This window comes from Chiloscyllium plagiosum, unplaced genomic scaffold, assembly GCF_037043375.1.
Source record: "Chiloscyllium plagiosum isolate Xiang-an unplaced genomic scaffold, Cpla_swu_hap1 HiC_scaffold_34, whole genome shotgun sequence".
NCBI classification, from domain to species: Eukaryota; Metazoa; Chordata; class Chondrichthyes; order Orectolobiformes; family Hemiscylliidae; genus Chiloscyllium; species Chiloscyllium plagiosum.
Genome location: NW_028270172.1, coordinates 2,472,696 through 2,489,848, shown reverse-complemented (window position 1 = coordinate 2,489,848; position 17,153 = coordinate 2,472,696). Strand labels below are relative to the sequence as shown.

Sequence of the window (17,153 nt, the reverse complement as noted above, 5' to 3'; positions counted from 1 at the left end):
AATTGCAACATTTAAAAGGCATCTGGATGGGTATATGAATAGGAAGGGTTTGGAAGGATATGGGCCAGGTGCTGGCAGGTGGGACTAGATTGGGTTGGGATATCTGGTTGGCATGGACAAGTTGGGCTGAAGGGTCTGTTTCTGTGCTGTACATCTCTCTGACTATGCTCTATAACAAATGCTACTGGTAAAGGGCAAAAGTATTTCAGTAAAATTGGATAATTTTGCATGGCAAATATTTGTGAGGAATCTCCTAAAACTTAAACGAATCACAAAAATCAAACCTGTTTTCACAATGACAATGAACCTTGCGTGACAATTCTCTCCATGACTAGAACTGGATCATGTCCAAAGACTGGCAAATGCATGTGTTACAAAGGTGATGTCACTTCATCCAAATGGCTGCTTGAAACTCAATGATTCAGAAATGGGTGGAATGGAGCATTGCCTAGACTGGAAAGTGAAGGAATTTTTCACCTGGAAAGTGAAGGAATTTCTTTGATTGCTCTTCATGTCTCAGTTTTCTGGTGATGGGATTTGTGAACAGCACAGTGATCCTAATAAATAGAGACAGAGAAGGAGAATGGATTAAGGGCAAGGGTTAAAAATGGTCATATAAGAACATACAAAGATGACAAAAAAATGGGAGGAGGAGTAGACTATACCATTCAGCCTGTTTCACCTTTCATTGCAATCTTGGCTGGTTTTGAGTTCAAAATCCATTTTCCCAAAATTTCTTCAGTGATTTCTGTTTTGCCCCTAAATCCTTTGATTCCCTGAGAGACTAAATGACCATCTACCTTGGCCTGAATTCTATTCAATGATGGGGCATCCACAAATCTGGGTTGAAGAATTCCAAAGATCCGCAACGCTTTGAGTGAAGAAATATTTCTGTGTTTCATCCTTAAATTATCTGTCCCTGATTCTGAAACTGTACACCTTGTATAAGATTCCCCAATGAGGTGAAATGACCTCTCAGTATCTATGCTGTCTAGTTCTTTTAGTGTCTTGAATATTTCAGTGAGATCACTCCTCATTCATCTAAGCTCCATAGAAGAGAGACCTAATTTAGTGCATTCATTATCTCTGCAACTATCACTTTTGGATATCTATGGATATGAGTTATCAGTTGTTGGGAATTGTTGGAATATTGTGAGCAGCTTTGGGAACCTGTATCTAAGGAATAATGTGCTGGCATTGGAAGGGGTCCAGAGGAGATTCACAAGAATGATCTCAGATGATAAGGAGGACTCTGCATCTGTATTCAGTTGAGTTTAGCAGAATAAGCAGGATCTGATTGAAACTTACAGAATACTGTGAAGCTTGGATAGGGTGGATGTGAAGAAGATGTCTCCATTAGTAGGAGATTCGAGGATAATAAGGCACAACATCAGAATGAAGAGATGAACTCTTTGGAACTGAGATGGGGAGGAATTTCTTCAGCCAGAGGGTGGTTAATCCAAGGAACCCATTGCCACAGAGCGTTGTGGAGATCAAGTCATTGAATGTATTCAAGATAGAGATAGATAGGTTCTTGATTAGTAAGGGGATCAAGGGTTATGGGGAGAGGGCAGCAGAATAGGTTTGAGAAACATATCAACCATGATCAACTGTTGGAGCAGGCTGAATTCTGCTCCTATGTTTGTGATCTTATGGCCTTATCTATTTTTTTCCTCTCCTAGCATTAATAATCTTATTTTCCTCACACTTACTAACCTCTCAGTGGCCCTCTACTTCTGGTATATAATTGTCTTCCTTTGTGTCAATATATACAAAATACTTAATCGGTATCTCTGCTATTTCCTTATTTCCCCTGGCAATGACTTTTGACTCGGCTTCTAAGTGACTACTGTTTACCTTAGCTACTCTATTCCTTTCTACATGGTTTTAAAAGCTCTTCCAATCAGTTTTTAATATTGTTAGTAAGTTTACTCTAATATCTTCTTTGTTCATACTTTAAAATCAACTTTTTTGTGACCCTTTAATGATTTGCTGAAAATTCTTTCCTCAGCTATATTACCACTCTTGATTAAATGCTATTCTTAATTTCCTTTATTAGCTATCAAATACTTTTTCTCAAGAGGTTTTTCTGTTTTTCAATAGAATCTATTTCTGTTGAACATTTTGATTTTTTTTGTTTCCTAGTGTTTATCTCATTCACTTACCCATCTCATCTGAGCCAACTTGCCCATCAGATCGATACAATTGGTTCTAAGTTTAGCCGGTGACAAGTGATATTCCTTAAGACTCAGTGTTGGGACCACAACTTTTCATTTTATACATTAACAATCTAGATAAAGGAACCAAGGGCATTTGGCCATGTTTGCAGATTATACAAAGATAGGTTGAAGGACAAATCGCATTGAAAAGATGGGAAGGCTGCATCTGGGGAAGGATTTGGACAGGTTAGGAGAATGGGCAAGGAAGTGGCAGATGGAGTGCAACATGGGAAAGTGTGATGTCGTGCACTTTGGTAGGAAGAATGGAGGCATGGACTATTTTCTAAATGGGGAGAAAATTCAGAAGATTGAAGTACAAAGAGACTTGGGAGTTCTAGTTGAGGATTCTCTTGAAGCAAACTTGCAGACTGAGTCAATAGTTAGGAAGGCAATTGCAATGATGGCAATTATTTTGAAAGGACTTGAATATAAAAGCAGAGATGTACTTCTGAGGCTGTATAAGACTCTACTGAGATCACATTTGGAGCATTTTGTGCCATTTTGGGCCCCATATCTCAGGAAGGATGTACTGGCCCTGGAGTGTATTCAGAGGAGGTTCCCAAAAATGGTCCCAGGAATGAAAAGCTTAACATATGAGGAACATTTGAGGACTCTGGTTCCATACTTGATGGCATTTTGAAGGAGGAGGGGGGATCTAATTGAAACATACAGAATAAATGTTGAGAAGATGTTTCCATTGGTAGTGGAGACTAGGACCCAAGAGCACAGCCTTAGAGTAAAGGGAAGACGTTTTAGAATGGAGATAAGGAGAAATGTCTTCAGCCAGAGCACATGGAATCTATGGAATTCATTGCCAAAGAAGGCTGTGGAGGCCAGGTCATTGAGTATATTTAAAACAGAGATAAATTGGTTCTTGATTGTCAGGGGGATCAAGGATTATGGGGAGAAAGCGGGAGAATGGGGTTGAGAAACTCATCAGCCATGAATGAATGGCAGAGCAGACTCAATGGGCTGAATGATCTAATTTCTGCTTCTATGTCCTATGGTCTTATGGTCTTTCTTGTGTTGGTCATTGGAGTAGGCATTTCCAAGCTCAATGTGAATTTCAATATTGTTGTGATCACTTCTTCCCAATTGATCTTTGCTCTGACATTAGTCATCCATTCTGTCTCATTGCACAACAGTGGATTTAAAATAGCCTGATCACTAGTTGGTTCCACAACATATTGTTCCAGGAAAATGTTATGAAAGGCTCCTTTCTGCCCTGTAGGGTTTCTGTAATTAAGAAATGAAACTTAATAAAAGTTTTTTTTTCTTAAATGTATGCACACGACTGGTAGTATTTGCACATTGAGTGAAGTCTCGGACCAACAGGATTATTGTAAACAGAAACACAGCAATTCCTGGGTGAGAAAGGATTAAGGCTGGTTTAGTTCATCATCTACCATTCTTGTTAAATAAAACAATAACATCAAATTGTGGACTAATCACATCGAACTATCTCAACCAGTTTTCCTAGGGTGCACCTCGATATGTTGAATTCTGAATAAATTCTATCAAGATATCATTTCTGAGTGTGTAATCTAGAATATTAATGCTTTTCAACAGGAAGTGCAGTGTGACTGTCAGAGTATAAAGAAAAAAAACTGATACAAATCTCTACTCAGAGTTTATTGAAAATCTACAAATTTAGCTTCTCCTTTCTGAGCCTCCAGTATTATCCCATCAATAATATAAAGGCTTTTTGATTTGATTTATTATTGTCATGTGTACTGAGATACAATGAAAAGTATTGTTTTCTGTGCTATCCAGACAAATCCTATCTTAAAGAAGTACTTCAAGTCACATTCCCAACTCACTGCAGTGAACTTTAATTACAGGCGGCCCCTGACTCTCAAACACCTGACTTGCAAACGTTCGTACTTCTGAACGAGATCCTACCTGACTATTCATTTTAAGGGTCATGCGAACATGCGATCACTCATCGTACTTATGAATGAACTTTTTTAAAAAAAGATACTAGATTGTGTTCCGACTTGAGAATTGATTTACAAACATACTCAGGGATAGAGTCTGTTCATAACCCAGGGACTGTATAATAATGTTCTAATGAACATTAGATGTTACATAATGAACTTTATGGGGAGTGTCAAGGCAAGATTGGAGATTTTGTTGAGGTTAACAGTGAATAAAACAAATCAACAGCAATTTTTTTTTAGAGATTGATGCATAGTATCCTTCTTCAGCACAAAATATTGAGTTCAGTTGTGATGGTTTTGGTCAAAGTCCAGGTTCTTAGATATGAGGATATTGACATGGAGGAGAGAGGCAGATGTTTCTGGGACATAAAGCCCTAGTGATGGCCAAGCATGCAGCCGGTTATATGCCAGTTTGGCTGGAAGTATCCGCAGTCGAGCCACAATGAATGACAGATGAGCTGTTTATCTGTCAATGGATAAATGACACAATTTCACAAGCAAATGATTATGTTTCATGTGAACTGTGATGCCCATGAATCAAAGGATTGTTTGAGTGAAGACAGACTTGTATTTAGATGGTTCTTCTTATTACTCAGTATACTCCACTGCTCATTATTGCCAGTGAAGTACTTTTGAAATGCTGTAGTGTAGGAAACAGATGATAATGGTCAGATAACCTCTTTCAGTAATGTTAGTTTGGGAATTGACTAGGGCACTGGGGATAACTCCACTGATCGTCATTGAATAGTGCTGTGGGCACTATTCAGAGATGAGAATGAAAATACTGGAGAAGATGGAATAAGAGTTTAGCAAACAGAGACAAAATGTAGCAATTGGACTTTATCTCCTTCACATTCATCAGGCTACATTTAACTGTAGTTTAAATGCTCCAGCTTGAGAATCAGATTGCCTCTTCCTAAAGCATTCATACAACAGAGCTTAGATCTTCTCAGCTTCAAGTAACCATTTCAGGGTTTTAAGCAAACACTTCTGGTATGGAACATTTAAACTGTACTTCTTACACTGAACCTTTCTCTTAAAATTCCTGAACTACCTTTGTTTCTCAGGCGCAATTGTTATGCGCTTCTAGCTTTCGTCAAGAGTTTTGAAAAGCTACCAAGCTGAAAGTAAAATTCTTTCTTTAAAGTTATGGGAATTTGCCCTAGTCAAAAAAAAATGAAATTAATCTCTGACCTTTTAAACAGAAAGCTCAATGCACAACTGTTTACTTTGAAAGAGTTTTAACAAGCAAACAATAAAAACATAGATCTATTACTCTCAAAGAAGTCTCTCTTTACTATTGTGTTTCCAAAGAAATTAACATGCCTCCAGCAATAATTACATTCAATATTTAGCCCTTTCCTTCACACACAAAACTCATGCCACTAATTAAAAATAGACAATAGACAAAAGACAATAGGTGCAGGAGTAGGCCATTCTGCCCTTAGAGCCTGCACCACCATTCATTATGATCATGGCTGATCATCCTCAATCAGTATCCTGTTCCTGCCTTATCTCCATAACCTTTGATTCCACTATCCTTGAGAGCTCTATCCAACTCGTTCTTAAACGAATTCAGAGACTGGACCTCCACTGCCTTCTGGGGCAGAGCATTCCAGAAATCCAAAAATCCAAAATAAATTGTTGTAAAATATAAATGAACCACACACCTTACATTAAAGTTTTAATTATTTATGTTTCTTAAAAACTATAGGAGAAAGTGAGGACTGCAGATGCTGGAGATCAGAGCTGAAAATGTATTGCTGGAAAAGCGCAGCAGGTCAGGTAGCATCCAAGGAGCAGGAGAATCGACGTTTCAGGAATAAGGTGAGAGTGATACGCCGGAGTGGGGGTGGGGGGGAGAGGTCAGGAAGAAGATTGCAGGTTAGGAAGGCGGTGCCGAGTTCGATGGATTTGACTGAGACAAGGTGGGGGGAGGGGAAATGAGGAAACTGGAGAAATCTGAGTTCATCCCTTGTGGTTGGAGGGTTCCTAGGTGGAAGATGAAGCGCTCTTCCTCCAGCCGTCGTGTTGCTATGGTCTGGCGATGGAGGAGTCCAAGGACCTGCATGTCCTCGGTGGAGTGGAGGAGTGGGAGGGGGAGTTGAAGTGTTGAGCCACGGGGTGGGTTGGGTTGGTTGGTCCCGGTGTCCCAGAGGATGTGGCCTCCTCTATATTGTCCGCTGCATCCGATGTGGCCTCCTCTATATTGGGGAGACAGGCCGCCTACTTGCGGAACATTTCAGAGAACACCTCTGGGACACCCGGACCAACCAACCCAACCACCCCGTGGCTCAACACTTCAACTCCCCCTCCCACTCCACCGAGGACATGCAGGTACTTGGCCTCCTCCATCGCCAGACCATGGCAACACGACGGCTGGAGGAAGAACGCCTCATCTTCCACCCAGGAACCCTCCAACCACAAGGGATGAACTCAGATTTCTCCAGTTTCCTCATTTCCCCTCCCCACCTTGTCTCAGTCCCAACCCTCGAACTCAGCACCACCTTCCTAACCTGCAATCTTCTTCCTGACCTCTCCACCCCCAGCCCCACTCCGGCGTATCACCCTCACCTTATCATCCTCACCTTAACCTCCTTCCACCTATCGCATTTCCAATGCCCCTCCCCCAAGTCCCTCCTCCCTACCTTTTATCTTAGCCTGCTGGACACACTTTCCTCATTCCTGAAGAAGGGCTCATGCCCGAAACGTCGATTCTCCTGCTCCTTGGATGCTGCCTGACCTGCTGCGCTTTTCCAGCAACACATTTTCAGCTTCTTAAAAACTATACCAAGCTAATGACTACTCCTAGTGTGTCTGGTGGTCAAAGCAGACCTTAGGTGCTCCAGTTTTGACTTAAATATTTTTGGTATGATTTGAAGCTGGATCAGCATTTCTTGCCCGTTCCTAATTGCACTGGAAAAGGTGGTGGTGAGCTGCCGCCTTCAATCGCTCCAGTCATGGGATGTAGGTCGATACGTAATGCTCTTAGGGAGGGAATTCCCGGATTTTGAATCAACAACCCTGAAGGAATGGAGATGCATTTCTGAGTCCGATGGTGAGTAGCTTGGAGGAGAACTTGAAGATGGTGGTGTTCGCATGTATCTGCTGCTTTTAACCTTCTGGAGAGTAGACCGTATAGGTCACCACTTAGCAAAATGTTGTTCAAGGAGCCTTTTGAGAGTTACTGCAATACATTTTATAGATACTGTCATTGTGCATTAGTGTTAAAGTGATTGAATGTTGAAGGCGTTGGGTTGATACCAAACAATCAGGCTGCTTTGTCCTGAATGGTGTTGGGCTTCTTGAGTGTTGTTGGAGCTGCACACATCCAGGCAAGTGTGGAGTATTCCGTCACACTCCTGGCTGTACTTTGTAGATGGTGGACAGGCTTTGGGGAGTTGCTGGAAAAGTGCAGCAGGTCAGGCAGCATCCAAGGAACAGGAGAATCAATGCTTAGGGCATACGCCCTTCTTCAGGAATGAAGAAGGGCTTATTTCCATAACGTCGATTCTCCTGCTCCTTGGATGCTGCCTGACCAGCTGCGCTTTTCCAGCAACACATTTTTCAGCTCTGATCTCCAGCATCTGCAGTCCTCACTTTCTCCTAGGCTTTGGGGAGTCACAAGATAAGTTTCTTGCTGCAGTAAGGTCAGAGGCTGGGAATACTTGATGCAGCCAAACTGTTCAGGAAATCAGGTGGACATAAAGCTGAAAGAAATGGCCACTCTTCACTACTGGTAAAAACAGAACATTTCAAAACAACCTCCCAACTTCACATTTAAACCATGTGAGCCTCTGTGGGTCATTATTTAACTCCATATTACCACCTGGACCCCATCCATCGCTGATCATTGTTTCCTTTAGTTTCTCTTTACCTTGCATCTTTGGGTAAACTCATCTCACTGCACCTCCTCACATTCTGCAACATAAGCTTCTCAAAAAGATAGAGAGACCATGAGGGCAGTCTTCCCAGAACTCCTCTCTATTCCTTTGGTGTGCCCCAGCCTCAATTCTAGTCCAGGTGGGTTTTGCTGAAGCATGCTGTTACAATCAGCTGAAAACTGGGGGAATGGTACCCCACTTTCCATCGGCCTCATCTGAATCCAATAGATTATTCTTGTTTAAAGGAGATGTTTGTTAATTCAATGAGTGCTTACCTGATTTTAGGCTACAATTGTGAAAGACACAAACAGATAAGCTTCCTTCAGTTTTTAAGAAAAGAGAATAGTATTTCTTGTACTTTACCTGGTCTAAGAACCTGATAAAAATGCTCCAACGTTCACATACTCCAACAAACTTGAATACATACACACATACACATACATACAAAATCGATTATAGAGTGGGAGGTTAGGTTAAGTAATGTAAAACTCAGTGGAGTTAAAGGATATAGGGCTCTGGGAAGTTGGTGACTCAACTGGCTTCAGGCTGAACTTGATGGTGTTCCTGGGTTTGATATCCGCGGCAGTTTGAAGACTTCGGCAGACGATCCATCTCTTCTTCTGGAACAGCAGCTCTTGGGCTGAATTGTTTTAATAAAGTCCTCTGTTTGCAACACATGGGCTGTCAAAATCAGGCAAGATTGAAAGTTTAAAGATTAAATGGAGAGAGAAAGAGAGAGAATCCATTCAGCAATTTGCCTTTCACTGTCCCATTTGCTTGTCTCTGGACTGAAGGAGCAAAAAGGACTTAAACACACAACAGGTTAGCTGACTTGTCATGTGCCCCTCTCTCTCTCTCTCTCTCCCCCCAATTGCCCCGAGTGGTCCAAAATGTTCTTGGATAAATGAGTAAAGTTACCTATCTTAAATGCATAGATTTTGCCAGGGAAAACTCCTTTATAGCAATTGGCAAAGTGATGATTTATTTCCACCCACCTGAATATTCCAGGTAATATTTGAGATACATTACTCATGGGGTGGGAGTGTGAATGACCTTCACTCTCATTCCTTCAAGGTGATTGTCCCTAGTAAGGATTTGTAGTGAGGTTCCCTCATTTCATCAGCTTGGGTGTGTCGAAAGTGCAGTGATGCAAATATGCAGCCACCTTTGACTGTGATTTCAAATCATTGTTATGGGGGCTTAATCTTTTTTTAAAATCAATTAGAGGTTTCCAGCTGATCAATTTAGAAAGTATGTTTTTTTTAATAAACCATGGTTTCAAAACCATATCTTGTTCTCTTTAATTAGAAATCCCTCCTTTCATGGAATGGTTGTGTAACCTAACTACTCATTCTAATTGGTCAGGTCATCCCACAAGGGTAGAGTTACTACCATTCCTCTGAGAAATGCTTCTATTAGAAAACTAGGTCAAAATGATTCTACCATCCATACTGAGGATCAGCCTCGAAGATTCCATTCCCTATGTACATGAGAATTGTGGTGTAATTCACTGCGTTTTCCTATGACACAGCAGAGTGAGCAGCTTGTCCTTGTATTTGTCATGTTTACCATATTCCTCAGTGAGGTCCATTAGTGAAACTTTGTGGTGATCTTTACATGAACAGTTAGAGTATCTTTCTGTCAGCACTGGACTCGAGATCTCCTAAATGCTGACCCCAAAACACCTGCATTGTTTGACTCAGTGAGTCAGATGACCCCCCAGATACTAATGTCAATTCCGTCCAGCTAAGGGTAATATTTATCTCACAGTGACCAGCAGCAGCTAGCTTACAAACACAGCCAGGTTTTGGGGAATCGCCACAATTTGATGTTGCCATGAATCAGAAGTTGTCTTTGGGATGGTAATGGCTGATAGTGAAAGTACTTCACTGACCTTTGAGCAAGTCTTCTGCTCATAATTATAACAGTGTCAAACAATTAATTTCACCCTCTCCTGAAGATCCTGGTTTTGGTTACAGTTATATTCCAAGCAGTTCTGCCAATATTCATGTTGAAGTCTGATGACTGGATTCTGTGGGAGTGCTGATTGTTACGCTGAAAGCCGGGAGTATCCCTGTCTCGGTTGTTTCCTGCAAGTGGATTTTCTGTCTCTCTATTGGCCAGTGTGGTGGGGTGTTCTGGAGGTGAGTATTCAGTCATTCTAGTTCCTTCTGGATGCCCATTAGCCATCCTCACCACCCCATCACCAAGCCAACGTTGAAGTTGGCAGTTCCTCCTATAGCAGAGAACCTGTCTGCAGTTAGTAATTCTAACAGTGTTAGGAAGAGGCTTTAGTTGGCCACTGGATCTTTGCCCTCGGATTGGAAGACTTGTCCCCCATCTTCCCCTCCAGTGGCTAAATGGTAGCAAAGAGAAGTTGGGCACCCCCGTCCTTTCACTCCCCATCCTGCAAGGTTTGTGAAGGTTTGTAGCTCAGGTTGAGGTTTAGGGTGTAGGTTTGCTCACTGAGCTGTAGGTTTGATATCCAGACGTTTCATTACCTGGCTCGGTAACATCATCAGTGGTGACCTCCAAGTGAAGCGAAGCTGTTGTCTCCTGTTTTCGGTTGTTGGTTTCTTCCTCCTTGGTGAACTTTGTGCCTGTGAGGCATACCCTCACAGACATAAAGTTCACTAGGGAGGAAGAAACTCCCATTCCTGGACATCACAGTAGAAAGAAAGAACAACGGAGAACTACAAACCTGCGTATACAGAAAACCGACAAACACTGACCAAATACTTAACTACACCAGCAACCATCCCAACACACACAAAGCTGCATCAGAACATTATTCCAATGAGCCATCACACACTGCAGCACAGACGAACTTCAGAAAACAGAGGAGAACCACCTATACAACGTATTCAAGAAGAACGGATACTCAAAAAATACAGTCCGCAGATTCCTCAAGAACAAACCACGACAAGCAGACCAAAAACAGCCAGAAACCCTAACCACCTTACCATATATCAAAGAAGTTTCAGAAATGACAGCCAGACTACTAAGACCCCTCGGAATCCTAGTAGCACACAAACCCACCAACACTCTCAAACAAAAACTAACAAACTTAAAAGACCCAGTACAATCCATGGACAAAACCAACGTCATCTACAAAATTCCATGCAAGGACTGCCACAAACACTACGTAGGACAAACAGGAAGAAAGTTAGCCACCAGGATACACGAACACCAGCTAGCCACAAAAAGACACAACCCTCTCTCCCTCGTAGCCCTACACACGGATGAAAAAAAACACCATTTCGACTGGGACAACACATCTACCCTGGGACAGGCTAAGCAAAGACATGCCAGAGAATTCCTAGAGGCCTGGCACTCCAACCACAACGCCATAAACAAACACATAGATCTAGATACCATCTATCAACCCCTCAGAAAACGAACAGGAAATGACATCACCACAAACCCCAGAAACCCCATCCAGGATAAACATATAAATAGAAAGCAGGAGACAACAGCTTCGCTTCACTTGGAGGTCGCCACTGATGATGTTACCTAGCCAGGTAATGAAACGTTTGGATATCAAACCTACAGCTCAACAAGCAAACCTAAATTCTCCATCCTGATTTTTCAACCCTCTCCCATCTCCACTTCCAATCCTGCTGTTGCAAGTGCAACAGGATTGATCCTGAGTGACTGCAATGATCATGGACCGACATTCCTCGAAGCCAAGTCGGGTCATTTGGAGCACAAAACTTCCCAGTGATGGTCACAGGACAATGATCATGAACAGGAATCTTGACTGGCCTCCACCTACCCTGCTACCTCCACGAATTTAGCTGGCCAGACATCAGGTACCAATACCCAGACTCTAAACTGAACTAGCCATATATACAAGAGTAGGTCGCACACCTCCTGACTCCCCAAAGCCTGTCCACCATCTACAAAGCACAAGTCAAAGAGTGTGATGGAACACTCCCCACTTGCCTGGATGGGTGCAGCCTCAACAACAACACTCAAGAAGCTTTACACCATCCAGGACAAAGCAGCCCACTTGATTGGCACTACATCCACAAGCATCCACTCCCTCCACCACCGATGTTCAGTAGCAGCAGTGTGTACCATCTGCAAAAAGCACCACAGAAACTCATCAATGATCCTTAGTCAGCACCTTCCAAACTCACAATCACTTCCACTGGAAGGACAAGGGCAGCAGACACACGGGAACACCACCCCCTTGGAAATATATTGCTGTTTCTTCACTGTCATTAGGTCAAAACCTGGAAGTTCTTCCCCAACAGCAGTGTGGGTCTACCTACAGCAAATGGCCTGCAGCATTTAAAAAGTTAAAAATGACAATGCTTGTTTGGAAGTGCAAGCTTTTGGAGCACTGCTCCTTTGTGAGGTAGCTAGTGGAGTAGGTTCATAGGACAGAATTTATAGCAAAAGTTCATAGTGTCACACACTGATGTGCTGTATTGGACAAACCTAGCATCGTGGTTTAAAAAAGCTGCTCACCACCATCTTATTAAGGGCAATAAATGCCAGCCCACATTCTGTGAATGTATAAATAAGTTAACCAGCCTCAGGCTGATCACTCACTCTGTAATTCTCCTGATACAGTGTGTCACTGAACTGTACAAGTCAGCCACATCCATCTGTCTGGAGCATTTGTTGGAGCAGGAAATGGGAGGAAAAGACCCAACTTCTAACATTCACCAAAAAACATAGAAACTGTGTGGTGTTCTGCTGAGCTGGCCTTGGATTTCAAAGTAATGTGCCCCACATCAATTGTCCGAGCTGCTTCATTGCACAACCCTCAGTGATTACACATGTACTGAAGCATGTAGGAGGGACTGCACAGATGCTCCGTTAATTATACCTTTGCTCGGGTATCCATGGTTCCAGGTTCACAGCTGTTATTTCATCTTCCAGTACTGTTCATTCAAACTGAAGGAAACAGAAAGTGGAACAAGGTGATGATTTCACGATGAATTTTGTGTGAAGTTGATCGGAATTGTTTTATCTGATGACAGTGTAAATTATATCCAGCTCTCTGGTTTAGGTGGGTTCAAACGGAGATGCTGCTGATTTTTTTGTTTGCATATTTTCCAATTTGTTCTTGCCCCTGACTGGTTCAGGTGCAATTTAACAATGATTTCTATTTGGCTTAAGCTGATCCCAATCAGGACACTAAAGAATGTGCTTTGAGCTGAAGCATACAGTTGTGTGGCTTTCTGATGAATGAGTTCAAGTTAAGTGTTTAGTGGATGCAACGGTTTTGCACAATGTGTAAAATTTATTAGCAGCCCTTTTGCAGAGTGTTTCTACCTCTCCGTCTGTGTGCTCTCAGACCACCTGACTGGCAAAATCCTTCTGCCCAGAATTGATGAGTTTACAATACAGAGCAAATGCTACCATTTTTCACCAGGGCGGCAAATTAGGCTGCAGCCTCTCTTTTATTTTGTTTTTATTAATTAGCATTTCTTGGGCAGAGGCGCTCTTTGCTTCCTGTGATCGTTTTTTTTTTACTTTGCTCTGAAGTATTTCGGAAGAAATGAGAAGGAAGGGGGAGAGCGAAGGTATGAGAGATGAGAGGGAAAGGAATCCGAGCCGTGGCCAATCGGAGACAGAATGCTATAGACGTGCAGAAACTGTTCATTTGAGATTAGAAATTTCAAATCACACTGTCTCGTACCTCTCAAAGGACCAGATCAGCGCAGATGCTGGTGAAGTAAGAAGCTTGAGTACTTTACTAAATATTAGGGAAAATTACCCAAGGTAAGGCTGATTACATTGGGTAGGTTCTGAATGTCATTAAATGTAATATTTTATTGTAATTTATTTTTGAGGAGAAAATGGCAGGTTTGAAGTATAAAGTCCAGGCAAGCCTCCAGATGAATTTTTATAATTGATTACTTGCATTCTGGTTTTACTGTGTTTTAAACATTAATTCATTATTCAGTGGATCAGCCGTTTGAGTGTGATTTTCCCCTGGTGTATTGAGCACTAATATTTCCACTTCAAATTGAGGCACTTTAAGCTTGCATGAGACAGCAGCTTTCACTAAGGAAAAAGCTGAATAGTTAAGGTGAGATTATTCCAATGCCAATCCGCAAATCAGCTTTGTAAATAAAATGCAAGTGTTCAGTTTGGAGAATTAATATTCTATATTTAGAAACAATACCAATTAATTTTCAGAATAAATTAGGATTTGGGACTGTTATTGGACAACTCAAAAGTTTCAAATGTCTTTTCACTGTTTCATTCTGTTTAAAGTCATTTTTACAGCCTGGAAAAAGACCCGTTGGCCCATCATGTTCACAACATGCATCAAGCCCTGATGTACTGTTATCCCATCTGTTTCCTATTTTGTTTGCATTTGCTGCCATACAAGATTGCATTGAGGTATAAAAGTAAGAGATGCACAAGGTAGTAATTGTACCACCAAGCTAGTGTCATACACCAAGCATACTGACTTCAGGGACTTGCTCTGTGTGACACAGTGGTACCTGATGGCAACACTTTGCTGACTGGTAAAGAACTGCAATTTGTGCAACTATTTAGAATAGGTAAAGTTAATCAGAGGAAGTAATTCCACAGTATCATTACTGATGTTGGTCAGTGACTGACAATCACAGTGACCATGACATAGGAATGGCAACAGCAAGCTCTGCTTTCTGGTGAATGGGAATCTCTCCTTCAGTACTGAAAATTGGCATGCACTTTGTTCAACAGTGTCCTGTCCATCAATACCACTTTGTGAAGCATTACAATGCATTTATTGTATTGAAACATTTGGTGTATAAAATTTTTCGAGGACACAATTGTATATTTCTAACCATGATGTCCTTCATGTGAGTGTTAACAAATACTTAGCAACAGACAAGGAGTCAAGGAAACAGGACATTTCAGAAATTGTTGCAGATCCACCTGCCTGTGATTCAGAAAAGATTCATTGGCACTACTCTAACTTGGAACTGCATAGCCGTCCCTTTAGTGTCACTGGAACGCCCCCTCTAACAGAACGATGCTGACCCCTGCACCAAAAGAATTGCCGTGTTTAAGGAGGCGGCTCACCATTGCCTCCTTCAGGACAATTAGAGACGGGTAATAAATGCTGACCTCTTCAGTGATGACCACACTCCAGGAACAAATACTTCAGTGAAAAAGCAATGCTTTATTGTGTTTCAATGAGCAGCTGGAAAGGGGAGAGACAAAATTGGTGACAAAAGCTGAGAAGTTGTGCCATACACTTGAGCAAAAAAACGCAAAACCCATTAAATGAGGTACTCCTAGTCTGTACAGCAAGATATATTTAATTATAGTTTCCGTATTATAATTGTCAGTACCTTGTTTGGCTGAAATGATCTGCACAAGGCAATTAATTTGTAATGTTTAACTAACTAATTATAAAACCAATGTGTGCCTTCTTGTGAATTGGAACTGACTGCCAGACTTGGCAGCACTATACCATGAAAGATGCTCCCTGAGCTGGTACCAGGGGAATTGGGAGCAATGTCGGAGTTATACAATGGCAGATGTCGACTCCCCAGTTCCTTGTGAAAATGTCCTCATGAAGAGCTGAAACCTGAAACGGAGAGTCAAGTTGCTGATTACACACGAGTGGATTGAGCAGATTGGTGAGACAGTGAATCTGTTTTCCCAAGTGTCTCTACTGCATGATCTTATCCAGCCTCAGAGCAGCATTCATGAGGCATTTCAACAGGTTGCTAATCAGCCTGTTAATCCTACCAATGTTCTGCCACTATTCTGCAAAAAGGGGATAGTGTGTGCTTGTATGAAGATGCAAAACAAATAATTCTTCTGTTGTTGATTGCTGTCAGATTGTAAAAGGTTAAGTCACCATAGTTTTGTTTGCTCATTTGAGAGACAATTGATGGTGAGTTTAACTTGAAGGTGTCCATCTCAGGCAAGGGACAAGATTTCAAAAGCAGGACCTTCATGATAACCTCAGCCAATTCAAGAATTGAACACACTCTATTTGTGTCACTCTGCATCACAAACTCAGTAGCCAACCCTCAGTCTGTGTAGCATTGTCTGCCACACTTGAAGAGAAACATCTGCTCCTTTCTGAATGCTATATTCTCTTTGTATGCCGTAACAGAACTCGCAAACATTTTGAGTTAATACGACCAGGATTTCCCATAATTAGCCAGTCTACCTATCACTCAGTAAATAATGAATTTGCTCTCTGTGGTATTGTTCTTTCGCTTCACATAACATTGTCTCTCTTACTCCAATGGATGTCTAGCCCTGGCTACAGAATCACAGACGAGAATCTAGTTGAGACTTCGAGCATCTGGTCAAAATCTGGAGAGCTGTTCAGAAAGTAATAGGTTGATTGGGGCATGACTGTTGGGGTTCCTTGGGTTGGGGGTTACAGTGAAAGGGTGAGCCAAACGTTTGGAAGGAAGGGCAGAGAGTGGTGTCCAACAGGTGCCTCCCTCTGAGCAGACCCTCAGTTGGGTACTGATGGTCTTTGATGAGAGAACTCCACCCCTTTGTCCAGGAGGTAACTGTCAGCTCACAGAGCTTGACCAGTTGGGTATGTCAGTGACTTGCTTGTCGTTGGGTTAATCCAGTGGTGGTAAGAGCTCCTTAATTAGTTACTTATGGCCTCAGTTGGTGGTAAAGCAGCAAGATTGACCACTGGCCTCCTTATCCTGGAGTTAATTCTGGTGAAAATGAGAAGATGGGGTCTGGGGAAGTTACAATTACACCAAGTTGTGTATCCCTCCTCGGTGTAAGTTCACCACCTGCAGGTGCTAAGGGTTTCAGTTATTGCAAGCTAGTCATAATCATTCCAGGATGGCACTCTCACTAAAAGTGTGAAAAATTGATGAAACAGTGAACAACAAGGATAAGATTGAAGGTGCATTCATGAAGCATAACAGGAAAAATGCCATCATAAAGCCAGAGAGAAAAGGATGAAAAGAGTCCGGGTGACAGTCAAACAGGAATGCAGGAATAGAACTGTATCTTCAGTAAGATCACTGCAGTTAGCAAAAGAAAATGTTTTTTTGGAGGGCTAGTGATGATACAGGAGAAACAAAAAATGGAAAACTTTTAAAAGATATGAGAAGTAGCTTTATATGAAACTTCATTGGACAGGCAGGGAAACCAGCAGA

General features: G+C 41.9%; 1 protein-coding gene across 7 annotated transcripts in view; it reads left to right on the top strand.

The window, feature by feature from the left end:
• The window catches only part of LOC122564564 (cadherin-18-like), a 760,480-nt gene that overhangs the window by 423,038 nt on the left and 320,289 nt on the right, over nucleotides 1–17,153 (top strand). The window contains exon 1 of one of the 7 annotated variants that reach the window (XM_087978472.1): nucleotides 12,900–12,977. The exons of the other annotated variants lie outside the window; for them this stretch is intronic. The gene's annotated coding sequence lies outside the window, so the exon portion shown is untranslated. Of the gene's footprint in view, nucleotides 1–12,899; nucleotides 12,978–17,153 lie in introns of those variants that run through there. 7 annotated transcript variants of the gene reach the window in all.